Consider the following 24397-nt stretch of genomic DNA (forward strand, 5'->3'; position numbering starts at 1 on the left):
GGGGGCTCACAGAATGGCATGCTGAAGGCACTAGTGCCAGAAGGGAATGTTGAGACGACAGGCTTGGAGTTATCTCAAAACAACAGGGAAAGAGAAAAAAAAACTAAACGTTGCTGACTCTCCCCAAGCAGATGGACACAGCTGTGCGAGGAGTTGCCTTAGAACTTCCAGTCAGCAGAGGGCCTGAGGGACGAAAAAGTGGCAGTGGAACCTCCACTTAAAGCTGACCCATGCTTTTAGAAAAGGGGGAGGCAATGAAATGGAAGAACCGACAACACTTCCTGACTGCTTCTGCCCAGAAACCATCTATGACGGCCTCTGCTTGCCTCTGAGAGAGACCTCCCCCAGGGTGGACGGCACAAACCCTGCGGGGTGTCTTCCATCTGACCACCTGACAGAACGCACACTGTCCAGCAGAACTGCTTGGTGATCCCATGAAATAAGCAGGTCTAAAACACAGTGTCCTCGTTCCCTAGACAGGGAGACCAGGTTTAGAAATGTCCACTGACTTGCCCAGGATCACAAGCAGAACCTATGAAGAGCCAAGGTACCCCTGGCTCTTAAGGGGCCTGGGGCGGAGAGGAAAGGTGAGCAGAGAAAGACAACAGAAGAGAGGCACCCATGGGTGGCTGAGGCCAGACAAGGCAAAGGCAGTTGTTGCAAGGAGGCTTCATCAACCTAGGGAGTGCCATGCCACCAGCAGACTGTGCCAGGACAAGAAAAGCCTGCTCTGGACAGAGCGTCAGAAGTCTTTCCACCCTAAACTTTCATCCTTCCCTTTGTTTAAACACAACAGGTACAGCTTACAAACAATGCACAGTCTACCGTGAAGGGACTTCTTTTAAAATTTAATTACTGATCTCAACACCAGGTCCAAAGGAGAGGATGGTGGCAAGTTCCAAATGTGAGTACAGTTCTGGGTGACAGGCTTCTTTGGCCCTGATTGTCAACGGAGCTGTGAGGACATAGAGGCCAGAAGGCTGGAAGGAGCAGAAGGACACACAGAGAAGAATCTCCAACCAGACACTGCCTCAAATGTGCTCTATAAAATAGGGAGGCTCCAACTCAGGGGTGCCCCAATGGGAAAGTGCATACAACAAGAGCCTGTGTGTCAGTTCTGTGAGCCCAGGAGCCCTGAAGCTGGTGCAGGTCAGCTCCTAGGCCAGCTCTGACGTCCTGAGAAGTAGATTGGTTGCTCTGTGGGCAGGACAGGCCACAGTGCTAAGGGTTCAACATCATAAATGATTTGACATATTTTAATCCCAAAACTTGGTACAAAATAACCAAAGGGCAGAGGTAGGAACGTAGGCGAGGTGGCAGAAAGGTTGGCTGCACAGCCACAGGGCACCGCTGAGAAGGGGCTTTGCTAGACCCAGGCCTGCACTCCTGGGTGCCAGGTGGGCTGGTGTCAATACACTGAGTGTTCATCTGTGTTCAAGGTCATAGTTTCCCAGGAAGACAAGCAGGGGCTGAGTTGACCATGCCCTGACTGGCTACAGCATGGGAAGTGGTGGGGATGTGGAGGAACGAGAGCCCTGCAACCTGCCAGGAACTGTAAAATGGCGTGGCTGCTGTGCAATAGGGCAGAGGTTCCCCAAAGGGCAACAAGCCAGTGTGCAGTGGCACACGCCTGCCAATCCCAGCTGCCCAAGAAGCCAAGGCAATTTAGGGAGACCTCGCTTCAAAATAAAAAGAACTGGGGGTGTGGCTCAGCACCCCTGGGTTCGATTCGTAGTACTGAGAGATTGGGGGGTGGGGGTGGGGTGATAGTGCCAACATACACCCAAATAGAACCAAAAGCAAGATCTCAAAGAGACACGTTCCACACTCAAAGTTCACACAACATGATTCACAACCACTGAGCCAGGTAGTCCACCGTTGGGGAATGGAGAAGCAAATTGCACCGAACCCAGCAGTGGACACAGCCTGGGGAAGGAAGGGGTTCTGGCGCAGGCCACACCTGGGTGGTCCTGGAGGGTGTTATGAGCAATGAAGTAAGCCAGTCACAAAAAATGCTTATGGTCCTATTTCTGTGAGGACCTAGAGCGGTCAAATTCAGGAAAGACGTCAGGTATTAGGGGCAAAGGCCCCTGGAAGGGGTAGGCATGCACCCAACATTTATTGTCCTCTCGTGAACGCCTCAGAAGCCCACAGGAGGGGACCAGAGCACTGGGTGCCCCATTCTGGAGGCACCTACCTCCCTGTCTTTCTTTCTTTTTAAAATAGAACACTGGGGTAAAAGATAATGAAAAGCAGTAAATCTTCTAAGTCCTAAGCACAAATCAGACACCATTGCTAGACAGGAATCTACCTTCAAAACGGCCCCATAAAAGTTTCCTGTTTTTTACTTTTTTTTTTTTTAATTAGTTTGTAGTGCTGAGCATTGAACCCAAGTCCTCACACACGCTATGTAAGTGCTCTACCACTGAGCTACACTCCAACCCATTTCCTGTTCCTTTTGACCCCAGCAAGACAGACTCTTTGCTGATTTTAGCAATGGAGAAACAGAGGCACCAGATCAACTTGGCATACAAAGCACAAGGAGAAGGTGTGGGTCCAGTTCAGCACCAGCCTGGGCAACACAGCCAGACCTTGTTTCTAAAAAAAGAATTAAAAACAAAACAAAACAAAAGATGTCATTAACAATGCTTTCTTGTATCTCACAAACTGCTTTCCTAAAATGCCACAGAGAATTAAATACAACATATCAAGGTTCCTGTTGACATTAGTGCTCCAATGAGACATCTCTCCAGTACTCCAGTACTTCTATACCAGCTTGGCACATGCTAACTGCAAAGGCAAACCAATCATCAAGCATGACTCCAGACCTCCACACCACCTCCTACTATCTGAACCCGAGTGCAGACAAGGCTTGGCACCTTCTCTTCCTGTAGGTCTGAACGCTGTACCCAACAAATGGGGGGCTCTCAGCCATCCTAAGCCACCACCTCTGCACTTTCCTTGAACATCTAATTGAACCCCATTTCTCCTTCCCAGAGGCAAACCACACAGGCAGGAGGAGTTGGAGCCTGGGTCTTGGCACGGGGACTTCCCAGTTGCCCTTCTTGGAGGGCTAGCAAACACCATGGAAGAGAGTAAGCTGCCTGTTTCCTGACTATTTTCATCACAGTTCAACTTTGTAGCTAAGGGCTTGTGCCAATTCACCATGCTTATGTTCCACAATTGCATCTTGCAAACCCCACCAAGCATTATCTTACTTGGTATAATAAACTCTGAAACAGCATCCACCACATGAAGGACCTACCTGTTGGGAATGAGCCTGCCCCGAGTGGAGGACTGACATACATATCACCAGATCACTACCCAGAAACATCACTCCCAAACTCAGAGAGGACCCGGTGTCAGAAACCCTGGAGACTCAGGGACGGAGGAAGTACAAAGGCACAAATCTAGGGAATCAACCATATATTGAAACCAACCCACTCTGGACAAGACCTTCAGACCCCCATGCCTCACAGAAAGAAAGGGTGTTGGCGAGTGCAAGGGCAGGACCTTCACCACCAAGACTGGTGAGTCAGAAGTGCTCTTCACCTGCAGGAAGGTAAGTCAGACTAATCCCCCAGTGCCCTTCAGATCTGTCTGAACCCGAGTAGGTGCACCTAAAATTTTGATAGAAGATGCATGTTTCAGCATGGTATCAGATCTTTGGCCAATTTAACATGCAGATTAACAAATGAGTGTGAACTAAGGAATTTCTACTTGAATCTCCTGAAGTGCCAGCTCCTTCCCCTACTGAAACAAGCACTAGGCCAGCCCAAACACATGCCTGCTTTCCAGGGCCCCAGGGCAAGGCAGCCCAGTGCTCTGGAGGAGGATGCCAAAGTCACTCTGGGCTCCAGTGCTTGCAAAGTCAGCCTGGCTTGGAAGCAGAGCAAAAGCCAAGCAGGAAGAATGCCGAAGTTCTGTTAGAACCAAGCTTGAAACGTACAGCTGCACAAAGACGTCCGCCCTACAGTCTGAATGTAACATAATGAGTGCGGCACCAACACAGCCCAGCCTACCAGGGAGCTCCCACAAAGCTCGCAGTGCCTTCAGAAGAAGGACGCACGTTTCATTTCAATTTTCTTTTTCGCTGTAAACTGTGAAGTCTTCTCAAAATGCATCGTAAATCTTACTAATACATGTGAACTCCTACATATGCTTAAATGCCAGCTAAGTATTAGTGGTACGAAGTTTTGAAACCCCTATAGGAAAAAACAGGTAGCTCAAATCCATGTCAAAATTTTAGAGGAAACAACTTGAAGTCTTTTTCACTCTATTATTGGGTACACCCCTCCCACAGACCTACTACCCCCACCTGGGGCCTCCTGGAACACGCTGTTTCCCTCAGGAAGTCCAAGCCAGACCAGATGAGAAACCCCAGGAACCACTGAGGTATGCCAGCAGAAAACTACCCAGGCCAACAAAAGACTGAGAGAAACAAATTGCTGTTGTTTAAAACATTACATTTTGGGGTGCTACGCAGCAAGAGATGGCAGACACATCTCACTCAGGATCAAAACTACCTGAAGCACAGTGCAAGCAATGCTATTTCCACACACACTGCCTCAGAACCTCAGGGGCCTCACGTGCATTTTCCCTCTCCTGCTGCCCTGAAAGCACCCCATGCTGGCTTACCTGCCCCACCCCTGCCTGCTGCTAAGCTCAGCCTGCTCAGGGGAAGACCTGGACAGGCAGTAGCACTCGCGGGGCACTGCGAACCAAAGCAGCCAAACTTTAGCGTGAAAATCACATTCCAAAATCTCCCCCCAAATTCTGGAGGATGCTGTGAAATCTGCTTCATAAGTAATGAGTCTGGAAGGCCAAAGAAACATTCTAATAAAACAACCTCAAAGTGACAAGGATCCCCACGACCATCCCTGCAGTCCTTCTTCGAGCCAGGGAGGCGAGTTCTAGACATGGATCAGAGACCCGGAGGAAGGGGACATTTCAGAACAAATCACAGGTTTACGGAGGAAAAGACATGCAAGTGGAATTCCAGAAACCTCACAAGAACCCCAGAGGCATCCCATACCTTCTAAAGCCTCGGACCTAAGGCACCACACAGGGGCATGAGCATATGCATGCACACACAATTAAGTCTACTACTGCTAATGTCCCCCATCATAACTCAGCAGATGAAGGGTTCCAGTGCTAGAGAGCAGAGGGCTGAACCATTTGTGGAGGACACTGAACACAAAACATATCCCATGGCACAAGAACAGTGACCTCTGAGAGCTGCCCCAGGGCATGCTGCAGAACGCCCAGGAGGGGAGCCCCAGGTGAGAGGATCAGCTTGCACTCACCTAAGCCACAGAAGTGGCACTCTACCCATACTGGAGACTGGCCCAGGGTTGCTCCACCACTGAGCTACATCCCCAGAACTTTTTACTTTATTGTGAGGCAGAGTCTGGCTGAGCTGCCCAGGCTGGCCTTGAACTTGGAATTCTCCAGCCTCAACCTCCAGAGGAGCTAGGATTCAGGTGTGGCCACCATGCCCACTGGCTCCAAAGGTTTCTCAGCTTGGTTTCAACCTCTCCCTGCTCCTGTCCTATGCCTACACCCATGACTGAGAAGCAGGTGTCCTTACTGCACTGCTAACCTCAAGTCCTACGCTGTGCTCAGGCCAACAGGACCTGGCTCAGGAACTGTCCTCCACACAAACTGAGTTCAACCTGCCTGCAATCAGCAGACGCTTCCTAAAAACTGCAGCAGTCCTCTCCTTCCTAATCCACATCACCTCTGTGTTTGTGGTGTGAGTGCTAAGAGCTAATCTGGTCAGGGACATGACCATGGTTTAACAGAAACAGTCCCTCTAGAGCAGGTTCTGCACAGTACTCTTCTAAGGGTACCCAGAACGGGATCAGCCAACATGGTCTAGCGAGGGCCAGATGACAAACACTAGGCTTTTCAAGCTGCACGTGGTCCCTGTCCATCATTCCATCATCTTCACGACTGTGAAGCAGTCTAGTTGTATAGACAGAGACCACACATGCTGACCCACAGCCTACAGCTAACTGAGTACACAGGGGCAAGGTGCCACCAGAGATTTGCAGGACACCTGATGCTTCTGCTCTGGGATGAGGAGTGGCAGGCCCTTCTGTGAGAGGGGACAATGAATCCCCATGTCCCTGTTGTCTCACACTACAGCACAACACAAAGGTCCACAGCATGGAAAGTGCCACAGTCTTCAAGCGGTGGGGGAGCACCCTGGGGTACCAGCTGGTCTGTGGAGTGAGAAGGCTGTGTCCAGGACCAGAAAGCTTCCACCATGCTCCACTAGGGAAAGCTGAGACTACCCAGTCTGAGCAGCCCACAATTCGGGGAAGCCTCCCAATGGCCCCTGTAAGCCCACAGCAGCCATAGCAACCCAAGGCCTCCCAGGCCTCCATTGGCCCCTCCTCAGCCTGATAAGCCAGCCTTGCTCATGGGCCTCCAGAAATCCTCCAGGGCACAAAACCTCTCTGACAAGGCAACTCCTACCACAACAGTTATCTCCTCGCACAGACTGATCAGGTCCACAGATGCCATCCTTGCTACCAGGGTGACCAGTACAGAAACCAGGCCTGTCCCGAAGCAGTGGGGCTTGCTGCTTCTTACCTCCTGTTCAGGTTAAAATCAGGTGTTACAAGGACCTGGCATTAAAATTACTTCTTGCTATTCCAAGCAAGAAATTCCTTTAAATCTTCCTCTTTTTGTCTTAATAAATATAAAAGAAAAGAAGAAGACTGTGTTCTGGTCAGTCTTCATGTTGCTCATTTGCTATTGCTGTAGCTCTTCAGGATTTAACAGGAAGCTTCGCTTGTAGAGAACTACTGAATTCATCCAGAAGGCTACCTTGATGGGTTCTGGTCTTGTTCTCAATGTTCATACTGTTCAATGGTTTGAACATTAAGTCCTAAATCAGTCCAGATTCCAATATCTCTGCCCAAACTAACCAGATTTCCAGAGCAACTTTGTGCAGCATTTTGTCTTGTTCTCAATTTAATTTTTACTCTAGGGAAAATACAGATGAGGTGAAAATACACTTATGAGGACCAGAAAGCCCCACAGGGTAAAGGGTTGGGGACCTGAGGAAGCCTAAGCCTCAGGAACAGTGGAGAAGGGAATGAGCCACTTCAGTCATGTTTAGTGAAGATTGCTGGGTAGGAAAAAAGAGCACTGGATTTGGTAAAACTAGCTTTTCTTCCTCTCCCCAAATTACTGGACATATGAGGACTCAGCTCCCAGGAAGTATAGAAGCATCTGGAAGGCAGGGGAAGCCAGGGTTCAGTCTAGAAAGTGATGCTGGAGACCAAAGGTCACAATCAACACCTTCTCCGGTGCCATTAAGTCCCAGCAACATCCTCCGCCCACCCACTGTGGATTCAGCAAGTGAAGAGCCCTGAAATTTCCCTGTGTGCAAATGCCAGGCAGAAGCTCTGTCACATAGTGCCCAGGGGCTGTGCGGCAAACTCCTCCAACCACAGAAAGAATACACAGCAAGGTCCACACTGGAGTCCCACCTTCTGTAGCAGCTAGGCTAGAGGAAGAGCAGCAGCAGTGACCCTAGAGCCCTTCCCCATGCTACATGTGTCTACCCTCGTTTGATGGGCAATCAACAGAAGCCCAGGTCACCTCCATGTGCATGGCAGCCCCACCCACCGACCTGCACCCACCTGGCCCTTCTCTCTTCCACGGCAGGACACAAAACCAGAAGTGAGACTAACTAGGGAGACCCTTGAGCTGAGGAAGGTCCACAGTGTTGACGCTAGCAGCTGAGCAGGGCAGGGAAGAACACTTGCCAAGGGCCATACGCCCCACCCCCTTACCCCACAGTTCCGAGGACAGAAGAGAGGGGAGCCCACAAGGGCCGGTGGTGTCTGTATCACTAGGTGGGAAACCTCCACATGGCGGTGGAGTTGCCATCTGCCCACCCCACCTAAAGACCAATGAGACCTTCCAAGGCAAGACCTTAAACCTTCACTGGAATAGACACAGCAGGCCAGCACTGCCAGAGCCGAGTCTCTGGTGCAGTCTTGCTTGCTGTCCTCCTGAACAGGCAGCCCCCAGCTGGGGCAGGAACAGCGCAGGCGGTGCACAGGAAGATGTGCAAGAACCAGCTCTGCATGACCAAGCCAACTCAGATCCCAACAAAGGGTGCCATAAGGCCAGGGCAGGGCTGCAGTCCCAGCTCACCCTGCAACACAGGACACAGGAAGCGGGGTGCAGCATCAAAAGCCTATGGCAGGGGCTGGAGCTATAGCTCAGCGGTAGAGTACCTGCCTCACACCTATGAGGCACTGGGTTCAATCCTCAGCACCACATAAAAATAAATAAAGATATTGTGTCCATTTACAAAAAAAAAAAAAAGCCTATGGTCAGATGTCTTCTCCACAGGCACTAGGACCAGGAGATGGTCCCACCAAGATTCTGCCCTGTGCCAGGACAGCTGCATCACTTATCCCTGAGCAGAAGGAGCTCTTCCACAAAAACAAGAGGAAGTAGTCCAACCTGGTACACTGAGGGCAGAGAAGGCTTGCCTGGTGGCCATGATTCTATGGGCATTGACAGGGTTGCCTATGAGCCAAAAAAAAAGTTCTGTGGGAACTATAAAGATGAAATTGGCTCCAGATCCTGAAGGCAGGTGTGGGGTCTACAATGCCTGCCCAGAGTTTCTCCCACCAACTCCTGGTAGGAACCAAGAACCAGAAACCAGAGCAAGAGCCAGAGGTGTAGCTCGGTGCCAGAATGCCTGCCCACCACCTGTGAGGCTCTGGATACCACCCCAGCATCGAGGTAAAGGGAAGAAAAGACCCAAATGACAGGCCCTGTGTCTCAACTAAGGTACCAATAGAGTTTGCTATCTCAGGAGAAAAAGAACACAGTGAGATGCTCTGAATACCCAAACCGCTAGGAAGAGAGGCCCTGTGTGGCTTTCTTTGCAGAACCCTTTTCTCAGGGGTGCTGACAGGTGAGGACTCCAGTCATATCCACCACAGCAGTACTGTCAGCCACGGGGGCCTGGGCTACAGGAAGCCCCTGCTCTCTGGTCCCACCTGTCCCTCAGCAAGGAGGGTGGGAACAGAGCCCAGGAGTGCCAGCTGCTTGGGCAGGCAGCTGCAAAGAAAACAGAGGCCAAGGGGCTGAGGTTGTGGGTCAATGGTAGAGCACTCGCCTACCATGTGCGGGACCCTGGGTTCGATCCTCAGTACCACATAAAAATAAAGGTATTTGTCCATTTACAACATATATATACACACACAATGAAAACAGAGGCCAAGGCTTTTCAAAAGTATGTCAGAGCTATCACTGGAACACTCACTGGTAAAGTGACATGATGGCTGAAATTTACTTTAAAATGCTCACATTTTTAAAATTTTATGAGAAAGAAAATGAAATCTTTTTAGTTATAGATAGACACAATACCTTTATTTATCTTTGTGTGGTGCTGAGAATCAAACCCAGGGTTTCGCACATGCTAGGCGAGCATAACTCTATCACTGAGCCACAAACCTAGTCCCAAGAAAATGAAATTTTAAAAGAACAAACAGGTTTTTTAAAACCATGCTGGCAAAACACTGGTTATTAATGAAACTGGGTATGCAGGGAATGATTTCCTCAGATTTGTGGGTATTTGAAAATATTCCCTGAGGAAAGCTAACCAAACTCTTGAACCAGAAAGTTGCTTTGTCTCACGGCTCTCTGCAGGTCAATTTGAAATGGTTCCTGGTCCCCCACAGTGGCTGCAACCTGCATGACCTGCCCACATGGGAGGGCCATCCAGAAAGCAAACCAACAGAGCCTGGGCAGGCCCGGGCAGGCCAGTGAGCCTACAGGAGAACTCCCAACAAGAAAGGCACTTTCAGATGGCCCTGCCTCTGTCCTTCCACCCCTCCAGGTCATTGGATGTCAAATGAAGTGCTCTACAGAGAGGGCCTGCAAGGACAATAGAAGGAACGGGAGGCCTTTGACAATCTTCCCTGCAAGTCAGAGAGCTGCAGCTGCGTAGCTTTCCCTAGAGCTCACAGCAAGTTAGTGCTGGACCTGAACAAGACATTTCCCAGATAAGTGGTGTGGCTGTGGGCAAGAGGCAATGTACAATCAACACTGGTACCCGGTAGTCGAGCCCTTACATCTCTCTGCACTGCTGTCCACTTGGTACCCAAGCCTCAATTCCAAAACATCTGCTTTTAACAAGCAAGAGAACCTGCAGAGAAGACCAGGCTGCTACTCGCCAGTTGTGCTGTCCAGGGCCCAGAGACTGCTGGGCCTCAGCAGGAGTGAAGCTCTGCATAGTGAGTGGGTAGCTGGAGGGTGCTAAGGACAGCTGCCCCATGGGCAGAAAGCAACGACTCAACAGAGCAACACTTGATTAGTGACTCATCTGACATGTGAGGTCCACATTCCCATGAGCTGCTCTGCTTCACAAAAATCAAAACCTTGTGTGTAGCTCTCAGTAACGTGTAACCAAGACAGCCCTCCTTCGGAGCACACCTGGTAGGCTTTGTGTCTACCAGGACTACTCCATGCCCCAGTGCACAGGACCATCTTGTGCATGCAGCCGACAGCACAGCTCCCTACCAAGTTACCAACACAGTCAGGAGCAGGGCTACTGGGAACTACAGCTGTCCTCAAAGCTACTTCTGAGACAAGGAAGTGGGCCTGAGTCTCTGCACACAGTGCCCGCTGGACAAGGTCAATTACCTCTTTTCTCCACATGTGATCCTGCAGCAGGACAATATCACTATTCATTAGAGGACCCCCTCTTCATCCCACAGTAGTAAGTCCCACAGGGAGCACAGGGCAGTGCTGAGATGGTGTATGCACCCATCTGCCTCTGCTCAGATCCAAGAGAGTCTTGTTTCCTGAAATACCCTATGCCAACATTGTCAAGGCCTCCCCAAAAGCACACTACTACCCTTTTGTTTCCCTTGCCCCATCCATCCCCTTGGGATGTGTGCTTTCCCCTTATAGGGCCCAGACCTCTGTCCAGAAAAGTCTCCCTATGTCTTCCACCCAAGTTTCAGACCCACACATGGGTCAAAGCCCAAGTCCTTTCTTACTGCCTTCTCTGGCTCCTACCAACCACACATACCATCAAGCTACCAGGTCTCATTCCACGAGCTGATCTGCAAACTCTGAGGACCTGAGACCCTAGAAAACACTAAAACAGCACTTAATGCCAATCCAGTAGCCCAAAGAAAAGCCCAAAGACAGCTGGGTGGGTGTCATCCTGGCTGCCACTCAGGGTCTGCAATAGCACCACCCCCTCCTACACTGCCCCTGCCTGGATGCCAGTGCCCTGACTCCTCTGTGCTTGGGAACAAGTCAGAAGACAGAGAGCAGGAGAACAGCTAAGGGTAAGCAAATGGCCAGGAGAAGGATGTTGCCACACAGAAAGTCTGAGTATTTATGCACAACAACCTTCTTTCAAACACTAATATCAGGGCTGGGGCTATAGCTCAGTTGGTAGAGTGCTTGCCTGCATGCACAAGGCCCTGCGATCCCCAACACCCAAACAAACACACACACACACTAATATCAGATATTGAAAGTTCACAGTATTAACAGAAATTAACCAGATTTCTTGCTTCTAGATCCTTGTTCTCCTATTCATCTAAAAGGTACTCAGAGAGCAGGGTCAGCTTGCTAAAGCCCACCACCTGCCGGTGAATAAAGGGTTAATGGTGCCTGGTTCCACTCCTTCCTTCCAGCATCAGCTTCACTGTTTCTGTTCCAGCAGCAAGGGGGACCACAAGTACAGCAGACCTCAAACTTCTACCAGGGCACACTGTGCTCCTGGCTCCTCCCCCACTCACAGGCATGGAACAGTTTGCCAATTCCTGCTCTAGAACAGCCGTTCTGAACAGGACTCACTGGAATGCAAGGCCTGCGGTCTGAGGAGAGCTGCTAGGCATTCTTGCTGACATCTCCCTCACACAGGTCTGCAATACAGCACCCCTGGAGACCTCAGAGATACTCAATCACTTCCGGGAGTCCTGTGGGCAGACAACAGAAGATCCTCTAGACAGCTTCCCAAAAGCCTTTGACTTTTACAGGTTAGGAGTATAGAAAAGACAAGGATTGAAACACCTGAGTTCAAGCACTGCACGAGTAGCATGTGTGCATGATGGTTTTACGAACACAGGCATGCAACATACTGATTATGATTAGGTCAACGATTATTACCATCTCCCAATTCTAATGTCAGAGCATGACATCAAGGCTCCACCACCGTTATAAGCGTCACAGAAAACAGCAAAGGTGTGGAGCTTACATGACATCACACTGGGTATATTACAAAAATTGCCAGCAAAGCAGGCTGAGATTGCAGCCACAGCGCTGCAGGGTGGCAGGCGTGGTGACCGAGCGGCCTGTGTTTGCTCAGGCTCTCCTCGTTTCCATCACTGATGCACATGAGGATTCTGAGCAGTATACACATACAAGTAGGCACCCAAACATACCCCTAAGGCCCACGTCCAGGAAGGGCAAGAGTGATCAAAGTCTCCCAGTGGCCAGGTGAGAAAGGGTCAGTGAAAACTAACTCCACCACTGTTCTACATCTTCCCTGCCTGTCCTACACACACGCGATTGAGAGGCCCAAGTAGCCAGTGGGCTCTCGGGATGCAGCCAAGCCCACCCCAGGCCTGATGGGGCTTAAAGAGCTCACTTGTGGGTGGGCAAGGGAAGAACAGGCTGGCTAGGGACACAGCCAGAGACAGGGAGACTGGGAGCCTGCACTTTGGCTTCTTATGCGTGTGTTTTTGAGTAGGGTAGAGAGGGCTTTCCTAAGGTTGAAATGTTTTTGGACTAAATGACTATGAAGGCCCAATGTCAAATTAAGGAGTATGGAGGGCTGTGGTGTTTACTGTTGCCAATCTGGGTGACAGGACCACATCATATGCTTCCTGAGTACCACACATAGGCTCCCCACATGCCCACTAACGTCCTGTCAGAGCTTGCCTGAGCAGATGTAGCTGGGACTGCCCGGGAAGGTCTGTGCAACTGGCTGCTGGGAGATGAGGTGGGCCCTACACCTGCCCAGCAGACACACAAGAATCCTGTGCCATTTGCATGCACATTCTAAATCCAGTAGCCCAAAGAAAAGCCCAAAGACAGCTGGGTGGGTGTCATCTTGGCTGCCAAATAAAAGATGGGCTTTTATTTTGCCTTCAAAATCTGAGAATTTCTGACCCATACCTTCTGTCATGGAATGAAAAATTTGCAGAAGAATTTTTTTTTTTTTTAAGCAGCTCAGGCCAGGTGTGGCTGGTCACTTCTTGACCCTAACTATTTGGAAGGCTACAGCAGGAGGATAACAAGTTGGGGATGGGGGACAGCGCTAGGGCCTCAGATCATGTGTTGACATGATCTGGGACCAGGAAGCCTTAGAGACCAGAGGCTCCGCCTCGGAGAGATGCTCATGTACCCTGGAACCGACCCACTTCCAGGTGCCCAGCTGAAGCCTGGCAGTTCCTCACTGCCTCTGGAAAAGCCACTACAGAGCATGAGCTGCACAGGCACCTTCCTGCTTGGAATGAAGAGCCTAGACAGAAATGGAGGGCAGTGGCAAGGCCAACTCCAGCACTCTGGTTTTTAGCAAGGAGAACGTAATTGATAATTTCCCAAGAAATATTATTAATCTAAAAAGTTTGAGAATATAGAAAGAAATAACCTGCTGCAGAAACTTTCTGTTTCACAGTTTCCTGACACTTCACTTCTCAAATTCACTGGACACCTCTCTATTCACTGGACACCTCCTTCTCCATCTGCACAGCAATGATGCCACCATTAATTGCTCTCCTCCTGAGGCAGGCAGAGCTCAGGAGCCTGCAGTGGATTCCACGCAGGCTACTCCAGAGCTGGACTCCAGGTGGTGCACCTGCATCAAGAAAAGGATGCCAACAGGATCCACTTTCAGCAGCACAATGGAGGGAGGTGCCCACTGAAAATTCTGTATCTTGCCGAAGGGCCAAGCAAGTCTTGGTTGAAAGACAAAAACCCAACGCAAAACAGGTAATCTGCAGGAGGCTAGAGAAAGCAGAGGTGCCTGTCTGTGCTCCAACAGGAGACACATTGAAGGACAGGGAGTCTCTGTGAACTGGCTATTGCTGGGCTATGAATGTGACTCAGTGTGGGGTTTACAGGGGCAGAATCTGGCCCCCACAATGACTACCTACACCCAGCAATATTTTCCCAAAGTACAATGGAAGCCAGTCACCTGTCACCCAGTGACTCTACGAGGTCCTGGTGTCCAAACCCCTGAATACACAGTAACCATCAACCCAAAGGGAGTAAACAGAGGAAGCAAGAGAGCAAGGACCTCGCAGCACCACAACACCCATGGAGAGTGGCTACACACAGGGCAACAGCCCTGACCTCCATCACAAGTAAAAGGCCACATTTAAATACTCTAGTTAAGGACAGGTTATATGAGTCCCTAGGTATTCAAGCAAGGAACCTTGATAGAATGACATGCTTTCCAACAACAACCAAGTTGAAAGGTCCATTCTCAGATGAATCACAGGCTGAAGCAGATGGGAAGAGGATGGTTAGCATGAAAAGAGCCACACATGCCTTGCCACCGTGCTGATTTTAGGAGGTCAAGAAGCACTCCTGTTCGACCACCGCAGTGTGCAGGGTGCGCCACCCTTCTGTGCTCCCAAGAAAAGCTGCACAGAGGCTCTTTGCAGCCTCTCCCGGGTACCCACAGCCCTGGGCAGAGCAACCACACCATGGATTAGTAGGCCAAGGCAAGAATAAGCCATCCCCATGGGACCATGGCCTTGGCAACCAGTGCCAGGTGGATAGGTGTCCTCAGCTGGTCCAGAAGGCAAGGTCTCAGGACCCTTACAGAAGAAACCTTATCAGCACAGAGGAGAAATGGGAAGAGCTGCACTTGAGCTCAGACCCAGACGCATCAGGTTCTGTACCTCTCAAAAGCACAACCGAACAGTGTGGGACCCTCCTCAGGCACCCACCTGCTTGAGTCACACTAAACACCCGCCAGCACTTCTGTAAGGCAATGAGGTTCAAGAAACAGGCCTTTAGGACCCTTATTGCCTTATTTTGTCCTATCGTCCCAGACCTTGTATTTGTCCAACGTCCTAGTAAACAGTTTATAAAAGACACAATATTGTCCCAGTGTCCTATTTATAGGAAAATCTGTGTTTACATTCTCAATGATAATAAAGGATATATAAGCTCTAGATTGTGATTTCCAACATATTTTAATGAGCCTGTGTCAATTTCAATGAAATATTAGTAGAACTGAGAACCTGGGGCTTGATGGGTTAAGAAATGGACATGATTCAGTGACTCACATGCTTCACTACTGAATTTACTCACATTGCCACGTGTTAGCACAAATGGATGGGGGAGGCCTCATGAGATCTCAGAGGGACAGCATCCAACACTGGCCATTCATTGGTGGCCCTGTCTGGCCACTCTGGCTTGCCCTAACACTGGTGTCTGAGACTGTATAGAGTGTTTGGAGTGCCCTGCCATCTGCAGCCTGCTGGGAAGGCAAAGAAAGGCCATGAGCCAGCTGTGCCCAGGCCACTGCCCCCAGGCAAGGCTGGGGAGCAAGGCCAGCACCTCCCGGGGGGGGGGGGGGTGTGTGTGTGCACCAATTCTAACATGCTCCTCTTTCCCTAGACCCTCCAACCATCAAAAGTGCTAGAGCCAGGCACTGCAGGGGTGTCCCACGAAACCCAGAAACCATGTTAGCCCCTGTGCGGCTCACCTAGGCTGCCAGTGTGGAAATAAACACTTCAATACCTTACCTGTGAAAGAAACAGATGATTTTAATAGCAAAGGCATTTAGTTACACCGTGTCAAGTACCACTTTCTCTCCGACATCACCAAGTTGTGGAGAATAGCAGCCTTCGACCTTCAACGTTGAAACAGGGCTCGCTCCTCCACCCCTGGGTGAGCTGTTTCCTTCCTCAACTGACCATATAATGTGAAAAATAAAGCACAACAATCTACTGTGAAAAATTAATAAGACAAGAGCTGGATGCAGCTCTGAGGCACAGCTCCTGTCGCGCGTGCATGAGGCCCTGGGTTCCATCCCCTATGGACATCACAACATATTTTCAGGCAAAAACAAGAGTGCACTGAATCTAGTTTTGTGACTTGTTTTGTCAGTCAACATTCTCCACTTTTCCACCTAAGACTATGAGTGTCCATACAAGCAGGCTTTCCAGATGGTAACACTGAAACATGTGATACCCACCTCTGCTGCCATGGTTCACGCCAGTTTATAACCCTGCAACGACCCTTCATCCTAATCTACTTGCCGCCTTGCTCAGGTTTCCATCAGACAAGCAATTCATCCCGAAGTGCCACAGGAGGAATGGTGGTCACCTCCCTCCTGAGCTATGCCAACAGTGTGCCTGCTACACCACAGGGCGCAGGCTGCACTTGTCAGGTGCCACCTCACAGGACAGGGCTTAAAGGATGCTGTGGCATCAGGATGCACGGGTAGAGTCTAGGAGAGTGGGTGGTCTGCCAACGGGAGGTGGGGGGATTAGGGGTTCTCAGAAAGAAGGGGCTAGCAAAGGCCTCTCTCCTTGGCAGCCCTGTCTGCTGTACCACCCTCAGACACAGCTGCCAAGAGATGACAGAAGATTCTTGTCCTGAAATGAGGACTTTACCTAAGGCCAAAAGGATGCCCATAGCACTAAGGGGGAAACAGGTGTGGGGGAAGGTCCCCTGGGGGAGACGGAGACAGGAACCACAAAAGAAAAGTCACTGCTTTGGGGTTAACAGTTACAGAATAATATAAATTCACCCAAAGGGATGAGATTTAAGGTTCCAGGGAAATCTAAAGTTCCCTCTCAAGCATGACTTCTAGCTGCTCTGGGGTACAACGGCAGCCCCCGCGGATCCACCTCCCAAAGGAACAAAGTGGGAAAACTACCTACACAGCCCTCCTAAACTCTGGGGGAGCAGGAACCCTAACACCATGCACAACACCTACTGTCTAGCATGCTTGACGGAGGAGAGGGTGTGGTCACCATGAGCAAGCCACAGCAAGAGGTCAGGAGGGCTGAGCCTCCCTGTGTGGTCAGGAGCCCTCAGAGAAAGCTGAGGAGGACAAAAGCCAATGGAGGGCTGGGGTTGTGGCTCAGAGGTAGAGCACTAGCCTGGCGTGTGTGAGCCACTGGGTTTGATCCTCAGCACCACGTAAAAATAAGGATATTGTATCCGCCTATAATTGAAAAATAAAATTTTAAAATGCAGGAATTTGTCAAGTTGAATCCTGTCTGGAAGGAAGGAAGGAAGGAAGGAAGGAAGGAAGGAAGGAAGGACAGACGGACCGGCCAATGGAGCCAAGCAGGCACAGCTGTGGCCCTGGGACAGCGGCCACCTTTCCTGTGACAGACATCAGACATCCATGGTTGGCAACACCCGCAGCACCTAGGGACACTCTGTCCACATGCCTGTCCCCCTCAGCTCTCAGCACCTGTCAAGAGAAAGAACCTAAACCTCCTGCTTCCCAGGGCTCTACTCAGACCGTCAGAATATTCTCTATGGTCTGCTCTTGGCTTCGAGCTCATCCATCTAGACAGAGGGCACAGGGGAAGGGCCTGGCCATTCCTGTCTTCCTTCAAGCCTCCAGCACCCAGGGCTGAGTCTGCTGGGTGGAGAGCCACATCCACACACACCTGGGAAGAAGCTAGACTGGTCTGGGCGCAGGCTCTTCTCCTCCCCCACCCCCACCCCTGTGCAGGCAGGCACTTGTTCTAGGTGCATTCTGTGCCAACATGAGCAAGGTGTCAGTCAAAACCTTCTACTACTAGCAGGCATCAAAACAGCTGTCATCCAGAGTAGGACACCTACCTCCACACCCTTCCAACAAGAGAAGACAGAGACCAAGTGGTTCCACAATGAGAAACAGGCTTTTCAGGTTGGGGTGGTTGGTCAGGGATTGGGTGGGGGGTGTCTAGGGATCGACTGCAGAACCTCACAAGTGCTAGGGATGCCCTAGCCCAGAGAGAGCCTGTGGATGGCAGAACACTGAGGCTGGCAGAGGAGTATATGGCAAGTTTGCTCATTTGAGAAGAACAGAGAACCCCTCTATCCTTTTCCTCGACCAGGTAGTCTTTGGTGCCACTGCATTTCACACTAGGACCTCAGATGGCCACAGCTGCCTGTGGGGCCATGGGAAGGCAGAGCTCACACGGCACATGAGAACATACCCACTGCCTTACAGGCTAGTCTGAAAGGCAGGAGGGAGAGAGCCCTCCCAGGCTGTTAAAAAAACAGAGTCATGGGCAAGGTCCTCAACAACTCATGTGCTGAAACCCAAAAGCACTGTGGTGGCACTGGGAAGTGAGACTGGGGGAAGTGACCGTGGTGAGGGTTCTGCCCTCCTGGGCATAACACTTAGTGAGGAGCCAGAGGGAGCCCGTGGGCCTCTCTGCTCTCCTATCTCCCGGCAGAGGAAGACCCCTGTGCTTCCCCAGCAGACAACAACAAAGCACCATGTGGGAAGGAGTGAGACAAACAGAAACTCTGCCACCCTAATTCTAAGGTCAGCCTGTCTCAGGCTATCCCGGAGACTGCAACCAGGAACTCCTCCAATCACAGTGAAAAGCAGCACTGCACTGGCTCAGAATATAAACAGCCAGACAGCTAGCCCAGGCGGCTTGCTAGTAGCCAAGGTCAGTCGTAGCTCTCCTCCAAAAGTAAAGGTCTGCCTTGCCCACACACTTTAGAGCTGGCATTTGATTTCTTGCGGCTGAGCAGATCTCAGCACACCCAAACCTGAGGCACTCGATCTTGGCCTCTAGCCTGCAGAACACTGAGAATACAGTTCTGCTCTTCATGATTGCCCAGACTACGGCGATTTCTTACAGCAGCACAAGTGGGCTAAGATGAGGAGTGAAAAGGCAACTCAAGAATTCTCTCCCTAATGCACAGAACCAGCCTCCCCAGCGTGGTTGGGGAGCAGCTGCCTTGGGTTCCCAGCAATTGCCAACTTAAGAGAGAAGAGGGCAGGGCGGAGAGCATCCAAAGCAATTTCCAACTCTGCCTTCAAATGTGTGATTTATCCCCAATTACAAGCCACAAACAAAACACGTTTTACACTATTTGTGAGCTTTTATCCTCTTCAGTGTTTTCTAATTAGACCAGAGTGCAGTTTGAGAAGCCAAACTATAGGATGCAGTTTGAGAACCATCCTACAGGTAATACTTCATGAACAAATCTCTTGATATTCCTCTGCTGTAACTTTTTTGAAAACAGGCTCCAAGAAATTCCCCAATCTCCACTGGAAACCTACGGTGGCAACTAGATTGCCTCCATCCGGAGCACGCCCACAGCAAGGATAGCCCACTGGCCACCAGCTGCAGGGCCCTTCCTGGCACAGGTGGCAGCGGCTGTGCTGGGTCTGAAGTGTCTACTTTCCCAATAAGCAAGACTGATGGCCACTGCCAACAGCAAGGGACCTTGAAGCAGCTCCACGGGGCATTCAGGCACTTGAGCAAACTGAGGGCCTGTTGGTACACTTCACTCATGTGGCCTTTTAAAGCGGCGCTGGCTTAGAACAACGGTTTTGGTTTTAAGGACAGCAGGACCCAGCTGAGGAAAAGTGCCCAGCAGCAAAGACCAGCAAAGTCTTCATTTCTGCTAGCAGGAAGTCACAACGGTGCGCCACAGAAGGATGTGCCTACCTAGGTTCTGCTGCTAAGCTCCAGGGACTGAGGGGACAGCAGGGCCACAGGTCCCAGGAGACACATCACAAGAGTACTTTCCCGGGCACTCAACTCCTTCAGGATGCATGCAGCCTTCCCGACTTATGGCAGGACCAGGCTTCTGACATCACCGCAACATCCCAGGAGGTCACCCTGGGTGATCTCACTCCAGCAAGGGCCCCTTCCCTCAGTGACCATAGCTGATGATCAAGTGCACAGAACCCAGCAAGTGCTGGGAGGACAGTGGTACTGCCCCTGGAGGCCTACTGCAACTGGTGAGAAGGGGCTCAGAGCTGCCAGCAGCCTTGGTGGCCTCATATGCTGGAAGACCCCAGGCAGGGGCAAAAGTACAAGTCTTAATCCAGTAAACTCACCTCTTCCCTCTGCAGGTATAGAAAGCAAGCATTTTTAAAAGGGGCTAGGCATTTTAAAGGAAACAGGAGCCTTGACTGAAACATCCATCAAGGCAATACCACAGAAGCACTTCCAAATGGCACGCTGGTTCTTCAAGCAGATCTGCATGAAGGGGGGGCTGAAGACAGCCCAGCTCCTACCAGAGCTATACCCAGTGCTCCAGCAAGGCACTGACACCTCCCCACACCATCACCACCTCCCCACACCACCAACATAAGCCTAGGAGCAGGGGCAAGGACCACCAGGGCCCTGCTGCCCACCAAACACCTTGAGGCTACCTGGGTAAAGTATCAGCCCTGCCGAGAGCCAGGGCCAGGAAGCCAAGAGGGAAGCGCTGGAGACATAGGCCCACACGGAGCTCTGGAGGAGGGAAGAGAAGGCAGCTGCGCTGGCTTAGAACAACGGTTTTGGTTTTAAGGACAGCAGGACCCAGCTGAGGAAAAGTGCCCAGCAGCAAAGAGCAGGGGAGACTCTGAGGTGTGGCACTGAGTCAGCAACACCAAGCCATACTTCCGGGTGCCCCACAACAACAGGAAGGCAGGGGCTGGGCCTGTGGAGGGGAGACATGGGCGGCCCTTCTGGTTTTAAGCTTACACTAAGACATTTCTAGGAAGACTATGCTCATCTATTAGGTTCCTTTCTCAAATTTTTTTGTTTTGAAATATTTCAGGCTTGTAAAATGTGGCAAAACTCATTGATGGATACCACGCACCCTTACCCTGATGTTAACATCATACACAACCAGGAAATGGTCAAGACTCCAGAAACCAGCATGGATGGCAGGCTACAACTGACCCAAGCACCTGATTCCAATGTGGCCATCTGCTCCAGTCCAGGCCCATACAGCCTGAAAGACACCCTCCTCCTCTTCAGGGTTCAGAATATAAGAAAAGGAAGAACACTGATAGAGGTCTACACGAAGCAGCAGGAAGGCATTTCTGCCTCTGCCTGCAGTTCAAACATGCAGGTGGCACACGAAAGCCACAAGAGGGGTAAAAACAGAGAACAGCCAGTGTAGGGCACAGCCTGTGATCCCAGCAACTCCAGGCTGAGGCAGGACAGTCCCAAGTCCCAGTCTAGGCAACTTTATAAGACCCTGCCTCAAAATATTTAAAAAGTATTTAAAATATTTTAAACATATATTTTTTAAAAAGATATCAAGGGGTGGGGAGTGCACGTACATGTCCACGTGGCTCAGTGCTCTAGCACCCTGGGCTCAAAACAAAGGGCTGCACAGGCTGGTCTCGGGGGAAGTACAGACCATGGGAAATGTTTAGGTCCCACAAGGCAGGCTGAAGGACATCACCCACAGCAGGACAGCTGGAAACCACTCCACCAAGGTCCCCACTCAAGGGTGAACCAGTGTCACTCGCTGGCCAGTTCCTGACCTGCAGATCTAATGGCAAAGCCAGAAGACCCTGTCTCAGCCAGGAGCACTTTTAGCCCAAAACTGAGATCCTGGCCTATTCCAGAAGTCTTTAAAGCAAGAGCCGAAAGGAGCCAGACATTTCGAATGACCTATCCGTGTCCTAGAACAAAGCTCAAGACACTTTAGGAATGAAAAATCACCCACACACAGAGAAGTAGAATTCATATCAGCAATGGATCAAATATCACCAGGCATAGAAACTACAACAATTTGAGACATAAATTCATTAAATTAATTAAAATGAACCATATGTTGCTGGGTTTCAACAAAACATAAAAGCAGCACACAAGCCCCCCACTCAGGAGAGCAGTGCCCCCCTCTCCTTCCCAGCAGCAGCTCCCCTACCCTACCCACAGTCCCCTGGGAAACAGGAGGGAAAGCACAACCCTGGCTCCACTGTGCAGGACAGGCAGACTCCCACCGGGCATGCAGGGCTACAGCAATACACAGCTGGCCTGAAGTGAGGAGGCAAACCAACCTGGGGAGAGCATACCAGGCAGAGCCAGGGGAAGGATTCCCCAGGACACCTGGCCAGTGCCCCTTAAAATTGTCACAGTCACAAAAGACAAGGGGACAGAAAGACCATCCCAGACTGTAAGAGATGCAGAAGACAAGGAGGAGACAAGGCAACCAAATGCTATGGGGCATACCAAAAGTGATCCTGTGACAGAAAGGGGACATCAGGTAAACAGGAAGGGACTCTGAGAAAAGGGTGTAGTGTCATTAACAACAATGCACTGGTGCATACCTGAGTTTTGACCAACATACCATGGTCATGTGTGGTGTCAGCAACTCAGGCAGGCTGGGTGAGAGGTGTACAAGAATTCTGAATTTTACAGCTTTTCTGTAAAATTTTTCTAAAATAAATAGGGCATTTAAAAAATATATCAGGCTCGTTAAGAAAATAACATGAAAAATCATCTGAAAGCAATTCAGAATTGACACAGATGTCAAACTCAGCAGACTCGGACTTCACATACCCTGTGTAATTCTCTTCTCCATAGTCAAAACTTAAGCCAGAGACATGGGAGTGGGGAAGATTCAAAACGAACCACAAGGGGTGGAAAGCCACACTGTGCGAGGTAACCAGCACACTGGATATGACTCGCAGCCACACAGACGTCTGAAACAAAGACTGGAACCAAAGTGACACATCACAACTACATAGTGCATCTGACACCACTGCAGGGAGAGCAGGGCTCACGGAGCATGGGACACAGCATATGCAGCTGGAGTGCCAAAGGACCTGGGCAGAGGTACAGGAAAAACATTGGGAAATTAAAAAGGCACAAAAGCTTTCATATTTTGATGAAGACTACAAACTAAAGGACCCATGCTCTGAAGAAAACCACACCCTGGTGCACTGCTGGCATCAAAAGGAAACTTCACTGCAGACAGACGGGAGAAAACAGGCAGAAAAGAACAAGGACAAGGTGACAACAGGTTTCCTTTGGAAGCAATAAAAGCACAAAGCCGCAGAGCACTGTCGTGGAGAGTGCTCACACAGCTCTGTGAATACAGCAAAAGCACTGCTTGGGCAGGCCAACTGCCTGAGTGGGAGTGAGACACAGGTGAGTGTGCACGCAGAGACGTGCACGTCCGTGCAGAGTGCAAGATCATCAGGCTGGACTCTTCTGCCCAACTCCAGGATGCTAGCAAGAAGCTCACTGAGAAACACAGAGCCTGGGTGCAGCTCAGTTGGTAGAGCACATATGGGGTACTAGATTCCATCAACGGGACCACACACACACACACACAAAAAAAAAGCCTGAAAAAAACACAATCACTCAAACTGCAAAACACGGAAAGAGATGCGGCATACCAAAACTAGCCAGAGGGAAGGTGGAGCAGCTGCTGCACCACCAAGGCAGGTAGCCATAGGCAGCTGACCTCAGGCAAGCACGAGTGTGCAGGGAGCACAACCCCCACCTCAGGCAGCCTCGGGGATGGCACTGGTGGCCCAGTCTAAAGGATGCTGATAAGCCATGGCTTAATAAGCATGAACCAATAGATACCTGGGTAAGGTTTTAGGCCACCCTCCACCCTTTTCATGTTTTCTTCTATTTTCATCAGTGAGTAATAAGTGGAAATAAGGAGCTGGCATTGGTCTCCTGTCCACTTGCAAGGTGAAGGGAGCCAGGAAGCTCCAGGGAGGCTGTCTGCCTGCCTGCGTGCTGGGGAGGAACACAGGGCCTCCCTTGTACTAATTAAGAGATATGCCACTAAGGCTGTGGTTGTGACTCAGTGGTAGAGCGCTTGCCTAGCATGTGCACCACATAAAAATGAATAAATAAAATAAAGGTGTAAAAAAATGTTTTGGTTTTTTTTTTTTTAAAGCACTCTGCCACCAAGTCTCTACTCTCTGAACAGCCTTCAGGTCAGAACCAAATCTGTGGCCAGGGGCTGGGGCTCCAGCTGTGGCAGTCAGCAGCTGGCCTGACCTGGCTCACACTGCCCTCTTTCCACAGACTCAGAAGCTGTACCTCAACAAGCAAATTCCAAGAGCAGAATCCCAGGGCTGCTTTTCTCTGACTACATTAGAACACAGATGAGTTAATGCCTTAATCTAGTCAACAAAACTTGTGTCCTGGGTCACAAAGTGGGCAGGGCCAGACCCAAGGTCTAGCAGGGTTGCCCTTGACAAGGGTCTGTGTCCAGCCCCACCCCCGCCCCCACTCCCCTGCCTCTGAAGGCAGTTAAGAGGTAGCTTGAGCCAGGCCCTGCCTGTCTCCTACCCCTAGGTGGAACCTCAGGCAAGCCCAGGTCCTCCCATCCTCCCCCACACTCCCTCCCACAGGAACCTTGGCCCACTATCCTACCATCCTGCTATAGCAGAAGTACCTGGGAGGCAGGATGCCAGCCCCCATCA

At 50.6% G+C, this 24397-nt stretch overlaps 1 protein-coding gene across 9 annotated transcripts in view; it reads right to left on the bottom strand.

Annotated features, from left to right (window-relative positions):
* The window catches only part of Ankrd11 (ankyrin repeat domain containing 11), a 154001-nt gene that overhangs the window by 59886 nt on the left and 69718 nt on the right, over positions 1-24397 (bottom strand). Inside the window, exon 1 of one of the 9 annotated variants that reach the window (XM_058575863.1) lies at positions 20378-21173. The exons of the other annotated variants lie outside the window; for them this stretch is intronic. The gene's annotated coding sequence lies outside the window, so the exon portion shown is untranslated. Of the gene's footprint in view, positions 1-20377; positions 21174-24397 lie in introns of those variants that run through there. 9 annotated transcript variants of the gene reach the window in all.

This window comes from Marmota monax, unplaced genomic scaffold (assembly GCF_021218885.2).
Source record: "Marmota monax isolate L192 unplaced genomic scaffold, Marmota_monax_Labrador192_F-V1.1 WCK01_AAM20220418_F8-fsc00024, whole genome shotgun sequence".
Taxonomy (NCBI): domain Eukaryota; kingdom Metazoa; phylum Chordata; class Mammalia; order Rodentia; family Sciuridae; genus Marmota; species Marmota monax.